At 33.8% G+C, this 20,499-nt stretch overlaps 1 non-coding gene across 1 annotated transcript; it reads left to right on the top strand.

The window, feature by feature from the left end:
• Nucleotides 1-10,172: 10,172 nt before the first annotated feature.
• Nucleotides 10,173-10,298, top strand: LOC118602350. Its single transcript, XR_004950689.1, has one exon. It is a non-coding gene; the product is annotated as a small nucleolar RNA SNORA28 (small nucleolar RNA).
• Nucleotides 10,299-20,499: the final 10,201 nt, after the last annotated feature.

Below are 20,499 nucleotides of genomic sequence, written 5' to 3'. Positions count from 1 at the left end.
GCATCTTTATAACTAGTGTTTTGAACTCTGCATCTGTTAGATTGTTTGGCTCCATTATTTCTGAATTTCTATTCTATTCTCTCATATGGTTTCTGCTTTTTTGTCTTCACATTTTGGCTGCCTTTCTGTGTCCATTTCTATGTACTAAGAAAAGCTCTTAAGTCTCCTGGTCATCTTAGTATGGCTTTGTGTAGTAGGTGCCCAGTGGCACATACCTGAGAGGGGTTCAGCTGCAGGCCAAATTTAGCCCCAGCCTGTGGCCCTTGGGGGCCACTTGTTAAGATTCACCAAGCAATCCAGAGATGATGTGCTTATAGTTGCCTCAAAGGCCACACCAGAAACCGAAGCTAGCTACCACTGGTGTGAGTCCAGGAGCTGCTTAGCAAGGGACACCTGACTAAGCAAGGACACACCTGGATGTGGCTTGGGTGGGGCCGCAAGTTGGGGGAGATTGAGTTTTAGGAAATCCTCTGGGCGGAGCAACGTTTGTTATCCAGTTTGATGACATCTCAGCTACCTCTGCACATTGGGAAGGGGGAGGGCTCAACGGAAGAAAATTGGATACTGCCGGCACTTTTGTACAGTGTGAGTCTCACCTTGGCCCTCTCTCTAACAACTCAGTGTCTCCCTGTAAGTCTCTGGTACCCCCCGAATGGCTCCCATAGCCTCTGTCCCATTTAGTAATTCGAGACTGGGCAGCTTCGCATCCATGCCCCATCCTACCTTTTACCATTGCAGAGTGATTTCTTATATTTCTTCCTAGTTGTATGGCTTGTTCATCTGGATCCTGGGTGATTTTTCCTTGTTGTTTGCTCCTTGTTTTTATCACAACTTTGATTTGGTCGCCAGAAGGATGAACAGAGCCTCTATCACTTATGCCACTTTTTTCCTGCCCCCCCGCAAAAAAAATCAATTTTTGTTTTAGAGTCGAAATACTGATATTTTGTTGTTTTCTTACGGCATTCATAATAAATAACATCCTAGTTTCAGTGAACTGCCTTTTATGCAAAGTTGATAAATTAAGTAGATTATGGGCATTAATTTACTAATTAATAATTGTTATATTGTTTTAGAACCCTCCATCCTCCACCTACTACTTAATAAGTGAAAGCAGTTTGAAAATCTATATACATGTGTTATTTCTTTGATTTTTCTTTTTAATCTTCTTTTGTGACCCCATTTTACCCAATATGTTACCTTTCAAAGTAAACCTGGGGTCAGCTTGCATAAAACTTTCAAATGACCACTAACAGTTTTGACCCGCAGTTTGCTAATCTCTTCATAAAAACAGTTTATGAATTTGTTGATAAAAACATGAAATAAAGAGTTCAATAATCAGACTATTACTATTTACTTTAGAAAGCATTTTACAGTTAACCTGAGTAAATTAGTTATCTAAATGATTAAAATCACTTCAAATTACTTAAATACGTACAAAGTGGGGAACAGGACAGCTTCAGAAACTGTGTTTACAGTGCAAAAGAAAACTGAGATACCATAATGATGATCTTTCAGAAATACAGAATCTGTTAATCAGTTGCAAAGATATGATTGTGTAAATTTGTATGTGTGGTGTATGTGATTCTATTGATTACACATCCTTTAATTCTGATCCTCAAGTATCGTGTGTTACCACTCTTTTTTTAAAATGGGACTCACAATATAATAGCATAAAAAGTGATTCTGGGAATACCATAGCTCTGTAGCTTCCTTTGTATTATGTGCTTAAGTTGTATTTTAATACATAATACATGATTAAATGTAACAAATTTTTTATGAAGATAAAAATTCACTACTCTCTGAATCAATTCTTTTTGTTAAACTCATGATAATACAACTCTTAATCTACAGGGAAAGGAAGTCTTTCCTCTGCCTGGCTTGACTTTTTCTAAATAAACAATTCTAATATTCTTTAATTTGAAAGTTTCTTTCAGTGGTCACAATGCGAATGACTAATATGATGTAACAGACACAAAATTCTATAACATTCAGGATGTACTACTAAAATTTAAGCTCCTGGTCTTTTGTCTACATTTACATTTTGTCACAAGTAGTTATCTCTTATGTTAATTCAATAATGGAGATTTTGCTGAGTTACAAATGAAGTCTGCCTATAATTTTCACTTACACAGCTTACCAAATTGTTGAAATAAAACACAATATTTGAGGATCAGAATTAAAGGACATGTAATCAATAGAATTACATACACACACACATACAACTTTACACAATCATATCTTTGCAACTGATTAGCAGACTCTGTACTTGTGAAAGATCAACATTATGGTATCTCAGGTTTTTTTTTTTGCACTGCAACACATTCCCTTTATCTGGAAGTTCTAAAATTTTAAGAATACCACAGATCTGTATAGCTTTGTTTATTAAAATAATCTAGTTTTCACAGGGTTGATGTTTTTGAGTATAGGATTCATTGCCGTCTGTTCATTGTTTTGCCTGAAATAACTGAAGAAGAATCAGATTTACTGTTTAGTGATTAACCTGCAAATTGTTAATCTTGATGATAAAATAATTCTGACTTATATCTCATTACAATGTAATGCAATATAATGCAAGATACTATAACACAATGATAAATATAATATAATATAATAATTATAATCTTTTCCATAGGGTTTATGTAATACCTGTCTGGTGCCAACACTGCTGTGGGCAGCAGGAATAGGAATTAAGAACCAGGGTTTTGAAAGAATATAGACTATTTGGTCTGATATTTTGCTTACCATCTTTGCAGATTTAAATAATTTCCCTAGCTTTTCTGAACTTCAGTTTTTTCATATATAAAATGGAACTAATACCTACACCGTGTGTGTGTGTTTGTGTGTGTGTGTGTGTGTGTGTGTGTGTGTGTGTGTGTGTGCATATTTAAAGTGTAAAGAAAAAATGCAAACAAAGTTCTTATTCATAGCCTGAAAGCCCTCCATGGAGATTAGCTAATATTAGTCACAGCAGTTTGGAAAATGTTTAGATGTAGACTTAACATTCAGTTATTTCCACAGAAGAGACAGACATTTAAATAGACAAAAAGTGTAAGAGTAAAAATGCAAAATATTGAAGTAGCATAGGAAAGGGAGGAGATTTAGAAATGCTTCACTGAGGAGATGCTGCTTAACCAAATTTTAAGGAAGGAAAAGGAGGTTCATAGAGAGATAAAAAAAGAAAAGCCAAACAGATTACTTTATATCTATGAAATGTGGTAAAAAGACAAGGAGCGATGATGCAGCATAGAATGTGGTAATAGGAGCCATCATAAAGCTCAGAATTATGGGAGGTAAAGTGTGATGGAGTCAGATGTATTCCATTAAGGGAAATATAATGGCACCTTTTTTTCTTCAGGGACAAATGATCTTTCCTTATAACTCTTCTCAGAAAATTTAACATAGTTTTAAAGTTTCATTATTTATCCAACCATCATTTATTGAACCAGATACTAAGTACAAAGAATTTTTTAAAAATGTATATAACATAATAAACAATTCTCTGTTCTTAAGTCTAATGGGAGAAAAGTGTACATGAATAATAAAAGCACACTGCAACAGTGTTTACTAGAGCTATATACAAGATGCTATTGGGCAGAATTCCATACCTGTTTATGACAGAGTCCTTGTTACAGGAATAATCCACCTACTACATGACAAACTATAAAATCCTAATATAGCATTTTTTAAATGACAATCTGAAGTCATCAGAAAGAAAAAAATGTCAAGAATTCAGTTGTCAGTATTCCAGAGAAAAAGAAAAATTTTTGTGGCAAGTTGATATTGTAGAATTTTTCTATCAGAGAATTTATTTGCTGCAAGAGACAGAAAGACTGCAGAGGAAGTTAATAGCCTAAAGTTTGTGGCATCTCATTGAGCTAAAGAGAAAAATATTGAATTTAAGTCTACCAAGGAGGTCAAGACTTGGGTAAATATCCTGAATACAATATTACATATATGAAAAAAGATTAAAAATGAACTTGGTCAAAAGTAGCTATTAGGACACTTCAAAGCTAAGCAGAGAATTCAGCAGTCTCCCAGTGTTGGGAGAAAAATGAGAATACCAGTGTGCAAAGGAAGTGGGCCCCTGGTAAAGTCCTCAAACTTTCAGCTGAGAGATTTAATTTATTCTTAATCTTAACTATTGATACTTAATTTTTGTCCTTTTCAACTGCTGTTAATATGCTGATGATTTCCAAAGTACTAGCTGCAGTTTTAAACAATTTTGTTAAATCCATAAGTACATTTGCAGTTAAAATTGGCTGCCTCTACCTGGTATACATTATCTTGTGAAGTGTACCAAGTTCAACTATGAGCACATTCTCTTTTGCTCACTCTCACAGGTTCTTTTCCCTGAATTTCTTATTTCAGTTAATGTAACATTCTTATTTGTCCAGGAACCCAATAAATATAAATGTGATTTCTGATTCCATTTTCTCGCTCTCCAGAAGAAATTTTACCTTAGTTCCTGTAAATTAATGTCTAAAACATCTCCAAGGAACAATTTTCACTCTAATTTAACTTGTCTTTTTCCAGTTGATATCACCTCAGTTGACATTATTTCAGTGGGCTACCGTGGTTACTGCCCCTCTTCCTCTCCAGTCTCCACAGTAATTATCATCTTTTATCATTGCATGTAATTTCTTTTGTAGTTGATCATTGCCCGCATGAATGTATGGTTGTTTACAATCTGGCCTCGTTTCCTACAATTGCTCATGGGAACTGTGATCTGAGACACCCAATGCACTAGACATCTTTACTCATGCTTCTCCCTTTGCCTAGAATACCCTTTTCCATACCTGACACAATGCTAATCACCCTTGAAGGCCCAATGCAAATATCATCTTTTCTATAAAGTCTTAACAATCTCATTCTTTCCATTCAAAGATAATTTATTTCTTTCCCTATGACTTCAGTCATAGTGCCAGATTAATATTTACATTGTATTATAATCAATTGCTTATAAACCTGTCTCCTCTTTTATATAGTATGCTCTATTAGATTGAGCTCATATTAATTGCTTTGTTTCTTCCCAATTTAGCATAAGACTCCTGGGATATAATAAGTAGTTGATTGAATGAGATTTCCCCCAAGGACATTTTTTGCCTGACTTGGAAGGAATGGCCTTTTAAAGTGAACATTTTATCTTTGAATCCTTTACATAGTGAAAAGTTTTGGGGAAAAGAACAGCATTCAAAAAAGCATACCAAAAAATTATAGTTCTTATAGGAAACATCCTTAAAGTGATATATAAATAAAAGTAAAAAGCAGTCAGATTGAAATATAAAATCATGATGATGCCACTTTGAAATTGAATTTGTCTTCTAATCTTGTGTGATATATTACACACCTAGATTTATTTAGATTGTTATTACCTGGTTGAATTTAAGCAAAATACATAGCTCAGAATTAAATAATTTTTACCAATCTCTGTAATTTCAGCAAGAATATACATTAAATAAATACTATTTCTTCATCAATAATTTCCACTTCTAGCTTATCACACTTACTAAGTCATGTATAAGAATAAAAAATATATATATAAGTTGCTGTCATGAGTGCTGTAATTCAATATTCAGCATGCAAAACATCCAAAAGTGCGCTATTTTTATTTGTGAATAACATAAATAATTTTGGCAAACATGTTAGTTTATAACATGTACCTTTCCCCAGGTTTTCTCTACCTTCTGCAAAATTAAAATAAAAAGTAAATGAAGCTTAATTTAAAAAAATAGAAAAAATCTGAAAGAAAACATTTCCTGTTATGGGAAAATATTATGTGCTTTAAAAAAATCATTTATATAGAAAGTAATTATGGTATATTTTTTATATTTTTTTACTCTTTTCCAAGAATGTTCTACATGAAAACTAAATTTATGGAAAGAAAAATTTACACATAACATTAGAAAATGTTGCTTTCTTTGTCTAAAATCATAAGCAGGACGTTGTGTGGCCAGATATTTAATGTTAATTAATTATCTTCTAAAACTTTATTGTCCAATAAGATCTCTCTCCAGAATTCATGAATCACCATTCCCATATCTAAGGCATCTTTTCCAATAAGAAAAACTTCTCAATGAAGGACAATCACCATTAATAATATAATGTGTTTTCAAGACGTCTATGGATATCTACTGGCAGTAAAGAATAAAGACATCATTGTATTTTTTAATTTCCTCTAATAATTTGATAATTAATTTATAGTACAAGTGAGGGTTTAGCTTTCCCACTGGTATCAACTTTCTATTTAATGAAGTCAAACTAAAAGAAAGACAATTAATTCATCACTATATTTTCGTGTCCAACTCAAAATCTATTTATGTAATTTCCCTAGCTGTTCTATTGTTCTTGGCATAATCAAATATTCTTCAACCAAGTATATTATTGAGAGTTAGACAAAATACATGGAAGGAGAGACATAATTTAAATTGCTTTCACAAATGTCCCAATTATATTTCTGAAAATCCATAGATCTATCAGCTTAGTATATTGACTAGTAAAGTAAAACTTTTATTTTTGTTGTTTAAAACAGTTCTAAAACAGTGAATTTCCTTGGAAATTACTCTGAGCATCCAGAGACATCATAAGAAAATGATTGCATAATTGATAAGATCGATGCTCTTCAAACAAACTATAGTATTACCATTTATTCTAATAATCTTACAGAAATTCTAAAAATCTTACAGAATGGGGAACATAAAAAATATTACCACAGAAGTGGGGGAATAATATATAGGTTAAAAGTCTCAACAAATTACTTTCTTTTCAAAAAGAAAATACCACATTTCTTATTATATTACTTAATTGAATAATGTAAACCAATAGAATGAAAGACAAGAAGACCAAAAACCATTATGTTAAAATTAAATATTTTTGTGTTGCATAATAAAAAAATTGAGTTTTGTTTGTTTGTTATGTTTTGTTTTCAAAAAATGACATTGTTCATAAAAGGGAGAGAAAACACTAGACATGAAACCCTCTGAAAAATTTTCTAATTAAGCCCTAAGTTTAAATTCCTATTATATAAATCTAAGAGACATTTCAGTAACTATGATTTCTCTTTTGTGAAATAGTCTAAGAAAGTTGAAAGGCAAAATGCTAGTATAAATGTGCTAGAATGTACTTGAAAGCCACATTGAAAAAAAATCTTTAAAAAGACAAAATTGTTATCCAGACTTTTAGGGAAAATAAGAAAGTTAAGGGAGAATATCTTCCTTCTTTTCTTTCAGAGGTATATTTCCTTGTATTTTTCTTTAACCTGATTTAATATAAGGAGTAGAGTTTCATTTTACTCTGAAACTATTTCTGCGGTGCTTAATTTGTTTGAATTCTTAGTACAATAATTTAAAACAACATGACCTAAATATTTTTCTGCTTTGCAAACGAAGACTATAAAAACAATTTGTTTGAGGCATACAAGTAAAAATAAAATTAAGTAAGACTCTAATTACTTAAATAGTTCATATCTAAAGCTCAGTAGCCATATTTTCATGCTACTGCATAAAAAAAAGTACTCTTCCATACTTGTGATTTGTTTTGTTTGTAATTTAAGAAAAAAGTGTTATTTTTGTGGCTTTGAATACAAAATTAAAAATGATAATAAAAAAGAACAAAACATTAGTGATTTAATTCCATAATCCCTTCTTCGGGGGGTGGGGTTGTACACTTTTGATTATAAATATATAAATTTACATAAGTACTGACTTATTAAATTTTAGCAGAAATTTTCAATATTTTTTTTGTAGTTTACCTTTAAAACACTAGAATTTTGGGTAAGTCATACATCTGAGGAATTATAAATGTCAAAACACCAAACAAGTTGAAAATCATTATTAATTGCTATGCCAAGTAGCGATTATTGTACATATCTATGAAAACATCTCTAAACTAAAAATTTGAAGAGGAAATTCACAAAAGAGGAAATTTTAGTCACTCGTACACTTATGAAACGATTTTTAACATTGCAAGGAATCAGAGAATTGCTCTTTAAAGTATGAGTGGGATACTGATTTCTTCGATGAAATTAGCAAAAAATTAAAATATGATAATATCAAGTGTTGACAAGGAAGTCAGTATATGTAGTTCTTATTAGCTAGAGGACCACTTGGCAATACATTAAAATTTTGCATGTACATTCTCTGTGATTCAGCAATTCTACTTCAAATTCTTAGAAATAAGGCTAGGAGAAATATTTCTATTTTAACCCATGAAGATATCCTCCTATAATAAAAAATGAAGACATACAATGACATTCACCACAACATTGTTTATAATAGAAAAAAAGGCAAGTAAACATAAATTAATATGACTAGGTTAAGACAATAAGTTGGAATTATGTGATTATTTTGCTAGGACAAGGCTAAATTTATTTGTTTTTATGGTGACATTGATTAACAAAATCCAATAAGTATCAAGTGAACAATTCAACAGTAAGTCATATATATATATTGTGTTGTGTGTTCGCCGCTGGTAGTTAGGTTTCTTTCTGTCACCACATATTTGACCCCTTTTATCTCATCTACCTCCCTCCTCCCCACTCCCTTCTGACAACCACTTGTCTACTGCTAAATTTAGAAAGAATGTATTTCTGTAACTTTTCTTCTTTCCTCCTAAATAATGTATGTATTTTTCATGATTGCCTACATGTGTATATCTGTGTGTGTGTATGTGTGCATGTAAATAGATAGAAGAAAACAATTCTTGGAGATGGAGAACAATTAGTAATTGATAAGAAGAGACAGGTTATTGATATTAAAAGCAATATTTGTAGTGATTTCATTCTTATGTATAATAGTTTAATACTTTTTCTATGAAAATTTTTTATGCGTTATTTATATAATTAAAAATGTCATTTAATATCAGCTTAAAATAAATACAATAATAGCTTTTGGAAAAGAAATATAATCGCAGGCTTAATGTTCTTTATATAGTAACTATTTAGCTTTATGTCCACATTGGAATATTAACAGTTTTCAGCTCTAGATTATCTTTGACAAAATTATAATTTTTACCTATATCTAGAAACAGGTAATGTCTCTCACTGTTTGAGACATTATCTTCAAATGCTTGTATCACACTGCTTTAACTATAGGTGCTGTAAAATTTTCTAAGCCATTTTATTTATGCGCAATGCTTAAGTTCTTTTTGTTGGCTAATGATAACTTCTAGAGAATTTTGACATACTCGAAAATTAGTTCTACTCCTATAGTCTTTCTATAAGCTTAAAAGGAAAGAAACTTCTAGGCCAATTCCAGCCATATATACAGAAATGTATTAAGCAAACATTAACAAGTAGACATTAAAAGAGTTCATACCACTTAGTTTGTAAGTTCAACGAAATCCCAGCTCTCTGACTTTTTGATTCTTTTACTACACCTTGAATAAAAGTTTCACATAAGAAAGACATGCTAATATGGCAGAAATAAAATTTTACTTTCCTCTTAGTTGATAACATAAATTAGAAATTTTTGAACCCAATGGCTGGACACAAAACCATTTAATGATTAAGTTTTGTAAAAATTTTATGCTTTGATTACCTAAAGATGAGTAATTCCTAATTATTTTAGTCAATTTACATATTTTGAATACTATTACTGAGAACCCATTGCTAATATTCATTATGGTGTTTAACAAGCCATTAATTTCACCAAGAGAAATATATTTCCAAGATTCATTATGCTGTTCAGAAAAAGGCGTAGTATTAATTGAAATATGGATAGCAGTGCTTTTAGCAATTACTCCAAAGTTTAGATTTCCTAATTTTAATTACAACTAAACATCCTTGGAATTCAAATTCCTGATTAGGGAAACTGACTAAGCCTAAATGTAGCATAATTTATCTAGCACGTTAGCAGTGTCTTAAGTGTTTTAAGTTTTGTCAAAATAATAAATGTACTCAGTTTTACCAAAATACATATTAGGTATTAACTTACTGGGTAAAATTTATTGATATGATTGTAGGAGTCTTGGAATTCATCATCGTGCCATGATGTTCTGACTGAGAACTAGTGCATCACAAGATATAGATTAAGCTCTATTACTTTTGGTTTAAAAATATTTTGTTAATTTTATAGATAACCTACTTTCTTATTAACTCCTTTGATTACTATAATAAAGGTTTTTGGTTATAAAAATATAACCCAACTCAAACTCATTTAAGAGTTCACATACATTGCAGGCAACACTCTGACAGATGATCAGAACTGTCTGACACAATTTGAGCTTTCTATAAAGCAAGAAAGTCAAACCTATTCTGGTGTTCTCTCCTCCATGAGACAAACCATTATATAGACTTAAACAGTGTGAAAAGAAAAAAAAAGAGTTCACACATATACATACACACACAGAGTCCAGGAAACTGGGGGGGGGGGGGGGAGGGGATCAAGGATTGGCTTAATTCTGGCTCCATTTTAATTGCTCCATTGGTCTCCAGGATTCTGTTCTCTCTATGTATAAGTTTATCCTTAGACTGGCATCCATTTTATAGAAAAATAGCTGTAATAATCTTTCCACTATATCATCCCAATTAGAGAGGATATATATGTCAGAACCGTGAGCAGGGTTCTAGGGTACTCTTTGACTGGACCAACTTACTCACATTCTCATTGCTGAAGCAAATGCTGTGACTAGGGGATGGATTGTGATAATTAGTGTAGTCAAGGATTCAGCTTACTTTTCTATACTGGAGTTTGGTTAACCTCCCTACACTAGCACACGGAAACTAAGGACAATAGTAAAGAGCAGGGGGTGGGTCCATAATGTAGTAGTTAGCACATCTGCTTTACACACAGAAGGTCCTGGGTTTGCACCCCAGGTGCGCCAAGCCCAGGTGCCCCCGGTGCACGCAGTGAGCATGTAGGAGGAGACACCCCACCTTCAGAGATCCAGTCCTAAAGGGAAAACGGCAACATCCATAGGTCAGGGGTGGAAGTGGGGGAGAGTTTAAAGAGGAGGAAAAATAGTGTAAGAGCAACCACCAACAATGAGTGCTTAGGAAGAAACAAACATATCACAGCAATTATTAACCTTCTACTGTCACCTTATGAGACTATCATAGTAAATCTTCTAATTTTAAGTAGCTTAAAGACAGAAGGAAATAAGTAATAATTAATTTTTACATATTAATTTTATCATCTTCCTTCACACTAAACTTATGAATTTCATAGAAAAAAATCAGTTTCTAGATATTAATTTGATATACAACTATCATCGAAGAATCATATAAAGAGGTCTTCGAAATTTTTTTTGGTCATTCTAATGCCAAACTGCTAATAACTTTATAATATTCTTAAGTATATAGGCATTATCGAAATGCCATAATCATCACAGAAATAATAAAGGGAAAGCACTGCATACTTTTTACCCAGAATGTATTTTTTCCATATTAAGATAATTTAGGAAAGAGAATTTAGTTATACTGGTCTCTAAATTCCTACTACTTCCAATACGATTTATCTTTTTTAAATAATATTTTTATTTTTCAATTATAGTTGGCACACAATATTATATTAGTTTCAGGTGTACAACATAGTGGTTAGACATCTATATAACTCATGAAGTGAGTAACCAATAAATCTAGTACCCATTAACACCATACATAGTTAATATAATAATACTGACTATTCCTTGTGCTACACTTTATATCTTCATGACTATTTTGTAAGTACCAATTTGTACTTTTTAATCCTTTCCCCCTTTTTCACCATCTCCCAGTCCCTCTCCCATCAGGCAACCCTCAAAATATTCTCTGTATTTATGAGTTTGTTTCTGTTTTTTTTTTTTTCCTTTATTTTGTTCTTTAGATTCCACATGTCTATGAAATTATATGGCACTTGTCTTTCTCTGACTTACTTCACTCACTCAACACAATATCTTCTAGGTCCATCACGAAATATCTTTTTTTATCCCTTTACTATCAGTCTGTGTGTCTTTTAATTTTAAGCAAGTCTTCTTGTAGGCAACATATGTAAAGGTCTTGTTTTCTTACCCATTCGACCACCTTATTTTTTGGATTAGAACATTTAATTATTTTTCATTTGAAATACTTGTTGACAGATATGTAGTTATTGCTATCCTTTATTCCTATTTTACACATATTTTTTTCTTCTTCTTAAAGAAACCTCTTCAACATTTTCTGTAATACTGGCTTGGTGGTGATGAACTCCTTCAGCTTTTTCTTGTCTGAGAAATTCTTTATTTGTCCTTAGCTAGGTAGAATAATCTTGATTGTAAGACCTTGCTTTTCAACACTTTGAATATTTTGTGCCAAGCCCTTATGGCTTGAAAACTTTCTGTTAAGAAATTGGCTGACAGTCTTATAGGAGCTCACTTGTAGATAACTAATTGCTTTTCTCTTGCTACTTTTAAGATTCTTTCTTTCTCTGTAAACTTTAGCATTTCAATTATGATGTGTCTTGGTGTGGGCCTCTTCGGGTCCATCTTTTTTGTGACTGTACTTCCTGGGTTTGTATGCCTGCTTGCTTCATCAGGTTAGGGAAATTTTTTGTCATTATTTCTTCAAATAGACTTTGAATTCCCTGTTCTCGCTCTTCTCCTGGTACCCCATGATGTGAATGTTGATACGCTTGATGTTGTTCCAGAGACCCCTTAAACTAGCCTCAATTTTGGGGATTTTTCCTTTTTGATATTCTGATTGGGCATTTTCTGCTACCTTATCTTTTAAGTTGCTAATTCAATCCTCTGCTCCATCTAATCTACTCTTGATTCCTGTTAATGTATTTCTTATTTCAATTATTGTATTCTTAATTTCTGCTTGGTTCTTTTTTATGTTTTCTATCACAATTTTTATGTTTTCTATCTCCTTGTTAATTTTTTTATGAGTTCCTCTACTCTTCCCCTAAGTTCATTAAGCATCCTTATAACCAGTGTTTTGAAATCTGCAGCTGATAAATTGATTATTTCCAAATTGTTGAGTTCTTTTTCTAGAACTTTGGTCTTTTCTTTCATGTGGAATGTGTTTCTTTGTCTCCTCATTTTGGCTGCCTCCTTCTGTCTATTTCTATGTTTTAGTTATGGCGTATAAGTCTCCTAGTCTTACTAGAGTGTCTTTATATAGTAGGTGTCCTATGGGACCAACTGGCATGGTCTTCCCTGGTCACCTGAGCAAGGTGCTCCAGGTATGTCCCTTGTTTGGGTCATGTGTGCCCTCCTTTTGTAATTGAGCATTGGTTGTTGTTTGCATATTGATGGAAGGGATTGACCCTTGGGCTGATTGGTTATGAGAGCTGGTGGGTGAGGGTGCTGACCCTACAGAGTAGGATTTACTTTAGCAGGGCTCTGGCACTGGTCGAAGCAGGCCACTGGGTGTGCCAGCCCAAGAGCCTTCTAGAAGGGGCCCAGCTGCAGGCCAAGTTCAGCTGTAACCTTCGGACGTCTAGGGCTACTTGGTAAGAGTCACCAAGCAATCTGCAAATAGCTGCCACCTGTGCTGGGCTTATAGGTACCTCAAGAGGCCAAGGTAGAAACTGAGGCTGGTTGCTGCTAGTGTGGGCCTTAGGGCTGTTCATACAAATTGGGTCAATCCCTTCCATCGAGACAGATTGGGTGGGCCTGCAAGTTGGGAGAGGCGGAGTATAGGAGAATCACCTGGGTGGAGCATAGGGGAATCACCTGGGTCCAGCAACCTGAGTTATCCTAATTGATGGAGATGTGGATATATCAGCTATGGGTATCTATACACTGAGAGGGAGGAGGGCCCAATAAAGAAACAATGGATACTGACAGCGGCTCTGTCTGAGAGAAAGCTGCCCCTACAGCCTTGACCTGAAGACCAACAACTCGGCATCTCCACGTACTCCTTGACCAGAAGCTGTCCCAGAGCAGTTCAGAGCAAGTGAGTCCTCATTGGTAAGTCCATGTGCAAGCCCTTTAAGAGAAACATTAGTAACTCCTACAGCCCTCTGTCTTACTCAGACACAATCTTTGCTAGTTTTCACAGCCAGAGGTTGTGGGGACTTCTTGGCATTGGAACCCTGGGCTTGGGAGCTCAGTGTGGGGCTGGGACGCCTATCTCCTAGAGGTGGGGGAGTTCTGCAGCTAAGATAACACTCCCGAACAACCACCACACACAGTGTAGGCCTGGGCTGTTTCATGTCTTCACCCCTCCTACCAGTCTTGAGGTGACCTCTTATGTATGTCCCCAATTATAGAATTTCTGTTCAGCCAGATTTCAGGTGACTCCCAGTGATGATTGTTCTGTAGTTTCATTATAACTTTGGTATGGTTACGAGAGGAGGTATGTACACCATTTACCTTCTATTCCATCTTGACTAGTTTTATCTTTATAAAAACTTGAGTGAGGGAATAGCATTTGGTCATTTGTGTTCTTTGACCTGGTCACATACTTTTACTTCCATCATAAAATTAATTCTATTCGAGAAGTCTCATTTTTTTCTAAGTTGTTTAAATAAAATACATTTGTAATGTGTCCATTTATTTGATTTAAATAATTCATGCCCAGCTAGGCATAAACTCTTATGTCGAGCTCCCCTTGCTTCTAGTAATGAAGAAAAGAACAAAAGCTAATAATAATAGGTGCAGTCACATTTAATTACTAGAATTAATGTAAAGACTTTGTAATTACTTTCTATAAAGCTTTTTTTTTTTTTTAATTCAATAAAAGCAACCCAGAAAAGCAGCTAATTTCAGAAATCCTGTGGCTGCTTACGAAGGGTTTAAGCAACAGATGATAGTCAGGATCATTGGCTCTCTGAAAAACCAAGGGTGCCTGCTAGTTGTAGGTTCCAGTAACATTATTGGGAACTTTCAATTTAACTTGATACTTAAAATGGCCAGTGGGAGTTTTTCAATAAACTCAATCAATGTTGAAAGCAAAGTGCTGTAAAAAGCATAAGTAAACATTGATTTTAGGTTTCAGGTCCATTCAGAAACTATTCTTGGGGAGGTCTTTACCACCTCATTCATCTACAGTAAGAAGTGACTGCTATGGTAACACATAAAACTGCACATAATAATTTTCACATCAGCTTCGTATCTATATTCTTGAATGATTCCTTTTTTTCCCAAATTATGTAGCATTTTTTTAGTAATCATTCTAGGCTGAAAAACCATTTTAGGCTTTGAGGCCTGGTGCAGCATGAATACCTAATTTTCAATATGGCTGTAATTTTCGTCAATGGGACAGACAACAGATCTTATATTTCGAGCACTTCCATTAGCGTCACTTCTGAATCCATCATTATTCAAACTTATCTTTATTGAAATATGTTTTGCTGATCTAGACATAAATGGACTGTGAATTGTAACCCCAGATGGATTAGAAACATTCTTTATACTGAGCAAATTTTTAAGGACTAAAAAAATTGACAGAAATACTATGAGGAGAAATTATGTATAATTTCAATGAGTAAGGGAATAAACCAAAATAAAAACAAGAACAATGAAATCCTGCTCCCCAACAAAAATTTTGTTACATCCACCTGAAAGATTAAAATGAATTTAGTCATTTCAAGCAAAAAGCATAAGACTTTCCCATTCTCCGTTTCAGAGGACTTTCTGTTTGGTTATTGGTCTGGCAGGATATGATAGGCTGTGTGCTTTAAGAAGTGATTCACTGTGGAGAATGTCAGTGTGTGTAACTGAGCCAGAGTTCCTGAGAGAAACCTAACATAAATGCCAAGTCTAGAGGGACAGAGCTAGAGAGTAGACAAAAGGCAACATTCTATTCGGGAAACAGATTGAAGCTAAGGCAGGTTGCGAAGAAGTGAAGAGAGACAGGGCCGAGGTCATGGCGAGATATTTAGCTGTAGCATAATCATAGCAATCGCTCAGAAAATTGTTGAACTGATTGAAATATTACTAAAAGCTATTTGCAAATTTTAAGTTTATATACTTAAAATAGTCATTTTTAAATGTATTATAAGTAAACTATGGAATTGTTTGATATGAGTTGAAATCTCCTTTTTAATTTCTGTTGATCTAAAGGCTTTTAGAGTCTTCTCTTTTCTATTTTAGAAAGCTGTGTTTATGTTTTTATGTCTATCATTTACCTCCCCAGATCTTGCTGAACCTGGAAGACTCTTCCAGTATATGAGTGGGTTGGGGGGGGGGAGAGTAATTTCCTCATTTCTATTTTTTTTAAATTTTGTCTTTTTAATCATTTTGTTAATTTAATGATATCTCCTTGACCATTCCTCCCTTTTTTGACTTTTTAAATTATCTTTTTCTCTTTGCCATTACTCCAATGGGACAGTATTTAATTATTAAAATTATAAATTTTAGTTTTAAAATTGGCAAATTTATTTTGTATTCTCTGAATTTTTTTTTTTTGCAGCAAACTTTTATTGTTAATGTTTTATGGCCTCAATAACTTATTAAACAATTCCAAGGATACAAATTTGATATATCTACAAATTTCTTCAGTTTTCTCCTTGATATCTGAAGTATTATTTTCTCTAAGATTCAGTGACCTTGGCTTTCTGTTAATATTTAAGAACAAAGGGTTAGTTTGGATCAGTTTGTTCTATTTAGATTAATTTCTCAATACATATTCCTTGTCTTTCAATCTGTCAGAAATACTTTTAACAGTGTTTGCATGTTGATCAATACACATAGGTGTCTTGGGTTTTCTGTCACTATGCAATGAGGCTTAGTTTCTCAAAAGCCCTGTTTCCTTAATCATAAAATTGACTGACGGTTGAACATAGATAGGAGAGCTATAAGATATGTAGGCAAGCTTTGGTAAATTTATGTGGAGGCCATCGTAGGCATGCTGTTGCTCTTACCCATCCCCTGATAATCTAAAATAAAGTGAAATGACTGTGAAGTCTTAACATCTTAGCAAACTTAATTTTCTTTAGGAATGCAATTTCTGAAAACAGCTCCATTTTTTTTTTTTTCTTGAGAGAAACAACAGGTGCTAAAGTCTTATATACACTGAGTTGGGGCATGGAGGGTAAATAGGGAAAACTACTCAAGTAGGCGTAACTATTAAAAGTTGACCAAGCAACTTTTACCACAGAAAACCTTTTAACTAATCTACCTATTTTCTGTTCCACTGTTCCCACTTTCAAAACTTATCTGTACAAAAGTCATGGGTTTTTAAAAAATTTCCTCCATCTCTTTTTTGGCCTTCTTTGAGTGTTAGATTGCAATTTCTTCTATTCTGACTAACTTTTCAATATGTGTGTCTTGATTTTCAACCTGTCAGAAATACTTTAATTATATATGAATGTCGAGGACCCATCCTAGCTAGGAACGCTGTACTCCTAACTGTTATAGATTTTAACATTTTGTACTTCATGGCAATAAGACTTAGGGAAAGTTGGAAGGCAAATAAGGTTACCTCTTCTGCCAACCTGACCTCAAGCTTAAATTTTCTAGGATAGTATTTTAAATTCAAAGGTTGTACTAGTTTCCTATTTTTTTCTCTAACAAATTACCACAAACTTAGTGTCTTGCAACAGCACAATATTATCTCAGGGGCTGAAGTTCAGAAGTCTTCATAATGAATCTTATGGGGCTAAAATATGTGTTAGCACCACTGAGTTACTTCTGGAGGTTCTATAGGAGAATTTATTCCTTAGCCTTTCCAGCTTCTGGAGGTTGCTTACATTTCTTGACTCATGGTTACATCACTCCAACACCTACTTTCTTGTCACATCTTTTTCTCTAACTCTCCTGCCTTCTTTCCTTTATAAAAATCCTCATAATTACATTGGTCCCACATGAATAATCCAAGATTATTTTCTTATCTGAAGTTCCTAAACTTTAATCACATATGCAAAGCCCCTTATGCCAAGCAAAATAACATACTCACGGGTTCCAGGAATTAGGATATGAACATCTTTGAGGGACCGCTTTTCTGCCTACCATAATTATGTACATGATTTTACATCATCAACCAATATCCTAGAGCATCATCAGTAATTGCTACAGAAATATTTTATCAATTATATGTCATAATGCCACTGGCATGCCTTCCACCCAACAGTGGATAGAGATATAAATGGGAATTATTTCCAATAGAAAGAAAACTTAGAAGAGCCAAAGCTGAGCTATAACTAATTAACTTTGGCCATTTCTAGTGATTTCCATGATAATTATTTTCTGAAAACTGCTCATAAACTGTAAAAATTAGGAATACATATACATTTATTTATCAGTACATTCCTGAGATGGAAAATTTAGAAATTCCAGATTTAAGATTGAGATGTTGATACCTACAAACTTATAGTCTTTAATGTCCCTGAAACAATCTTGTCTAAACAAGTGATAGAAAAGTGAGGAAGTCAGCTAAGAGAACTCTCATACACTATTTAAGGGCCAGAGTTGAACATATTTCTCTTATATTCCCTGCATTATTTAGCCCAGATGTGTGTTTGTTGGAGCTCAGTAAACACTTAGTGATGTATTAGTTGAATTATCCAAAGCAGCAAAAAAATTACACAAGCATGTACACATACACACACACACACACACACACACACACACACACACACACACACACCAGTGGGAAGATGAGCATGGACTGTCTTTCTTGGTCTCCAGGGCTAGTTTCTTCTAGGATTCAGTGATATCAGAGCAGCTTATATTTGTGGTGATTCCTGAAAACAGCCTCTCTGCAACATGAAAAAACCTTGTTACTGAGACTTCATTTTGAACACTTTCCTTCTTAGAGAATAAAAACAAGACACAGAATGGCTATTCTCTGAAGCTCTTAAAGGCAAGATATGCCTTATAGCCACTGATTGTTGACGCAGAAAAACATCTAGTATGTGTATTGATTTATAATAAAAAGAAATCTTGCCTTCACAACCAGATTGTTCATAGAAGGTATGTTGGAAATGAACTTTTACATTCTAGTCAAAAGAGCTGTTATCACCAGCACTATTCAGAGACCTTAAGTCGAAATCATTTTAATGTTGAACAGACATTCTCCAGACCATGCCAATCATTATTTATGAGAGTCTTCAATTGCTGAATTAAAGAATTGTAATACAGAAATGAAAAAAAAGTATCATTAAACCACTGGATTTGATAGGAAGACTGCAAAAACCTGGTGTGCTATAAGCAGCAACCCAATGTGCTGTGAAAACACATTAACTTTGGAAGGATCTGCTCCACTACCACCATTTGACCCTGATAAAACAAAACAAAACAGAATAAGAAAACTCTTCAGAGGTACAGAATGTTTTATCTTTCAGCAGCATAACAAAAAATGACTATCACTGTTAGACACTGAGAAGTAAAATGCCTCCAAAGTTAGAGTAATTGACCATCCATAGCAACAATCTCTAAAATAAAGAGCAAGAGAGAGAAAGTGTAAAATGATCACTCACCCACAGTAGTTATTTTGTCATCTTTCATGGTTGGCTTTCTTGTTTCATAGAAAAAATATTAATATTATTTGGAACGTGAATCAGAAAATTTTTAAAGTATTTTCCTGATAGCATAAGAGATATTTTTTTCTGATTTAATTCTATTTTTGTTTCCTTTTAATTACTTTGTCTTATCTCTGCTTAATTTTTTTTCATATTTTTATAGTGACAGACCAATATATTTTTACTATTAGAAATTGAAGTGGAAGACACACTCATAATTTGTGTATACTTTTGCAAATATTTCTGTCCCAGGAAACTGATGAAGAAAAACAACTATTCTGTTGTTTTATTTTAGCACAATAAGGGTTCCAGCAGCCAGGGGAGAGCTCCCTCTAGAATTATTCATGGCAGGGAGCTTTATCCCTGCAACAAACACTTTCTGTTAAAATTTCACAGCATCCTGACACTGGGAAATGTATTACCATTTCTCTAACTGGCCTAACAAGCTTTGTTTGAAATCGACCTTGGCAGTGTTGTACTCTAAGTGTAAGATGGCCATCTATGTCATAGGTGATGCATTAGTAATGGTCTAATCTATTAAATTCAATCAAAGAAACTTCTCTGTTTTTCAGTGTTTTACCAATTTAATTGGTGTCTATAACATACAGACAGGGTGGCCCAATAGGAGTTATCTACCAACCTCTGCATCATAAGACATAAATATCTTCAGGTAGAAAAGGTAGTGCTATTGGCAGTGCTATTCATTGACTTCAGCCCCTTATACCTAAAAGACACAACAGTGAAATGCAGGGCCAACCAATAAAAAAACATCAGCCTGGAGGGGGATTTCTCCCACAGGTTTTCTACTATCATTAGTACAAGTGAAAAAGAGACTGTCAAAGCCACATTGTCATGTGTATGTGAAGGCTACATATTCTGGGGCTGGTTATGAGGCTCTTTGTGGTGTTCTAAGCCTTGTCAACATTTATGTCTTTTTAGAAGTTACCACCTTCAAGTGGGAGTCTTATGCTGCTCATGCCATGGGTGTATTACATGGAAAATGAAGGTACTTCTGGGGTGGGTAAATACTACTGGAATGGATTAAGAAAGGGAACAACTTCAAGTATTTGTAACAGAGGGGATTTATACAATTATTTGCTTATTCATATAATTGTGAGCTAATATCTGAAACACTTTGAGA

This window comes from Rousettus aegyptiacus, unplaced genomic scaffold (assembly GCF_014176215.1).
Source record: "Rousettus aegyptiacus isolate mRouAeg1 unplaced genomic scaffold, mRouAeg1.p scaffold_m13_p_4, whole genome shotgun sequence".
NCBI classification, from domain to species: Eukaryota; Metazoa; Chordata; class Mammalia; order Chiroptera; family Pteropodidae; genus Rousettus; species Rousettus aegyptiacus.
Note: the sequence above shows the minus strand (reverse complement) of the source record. Positions and strands in the feature narration are given on the sequence as shown.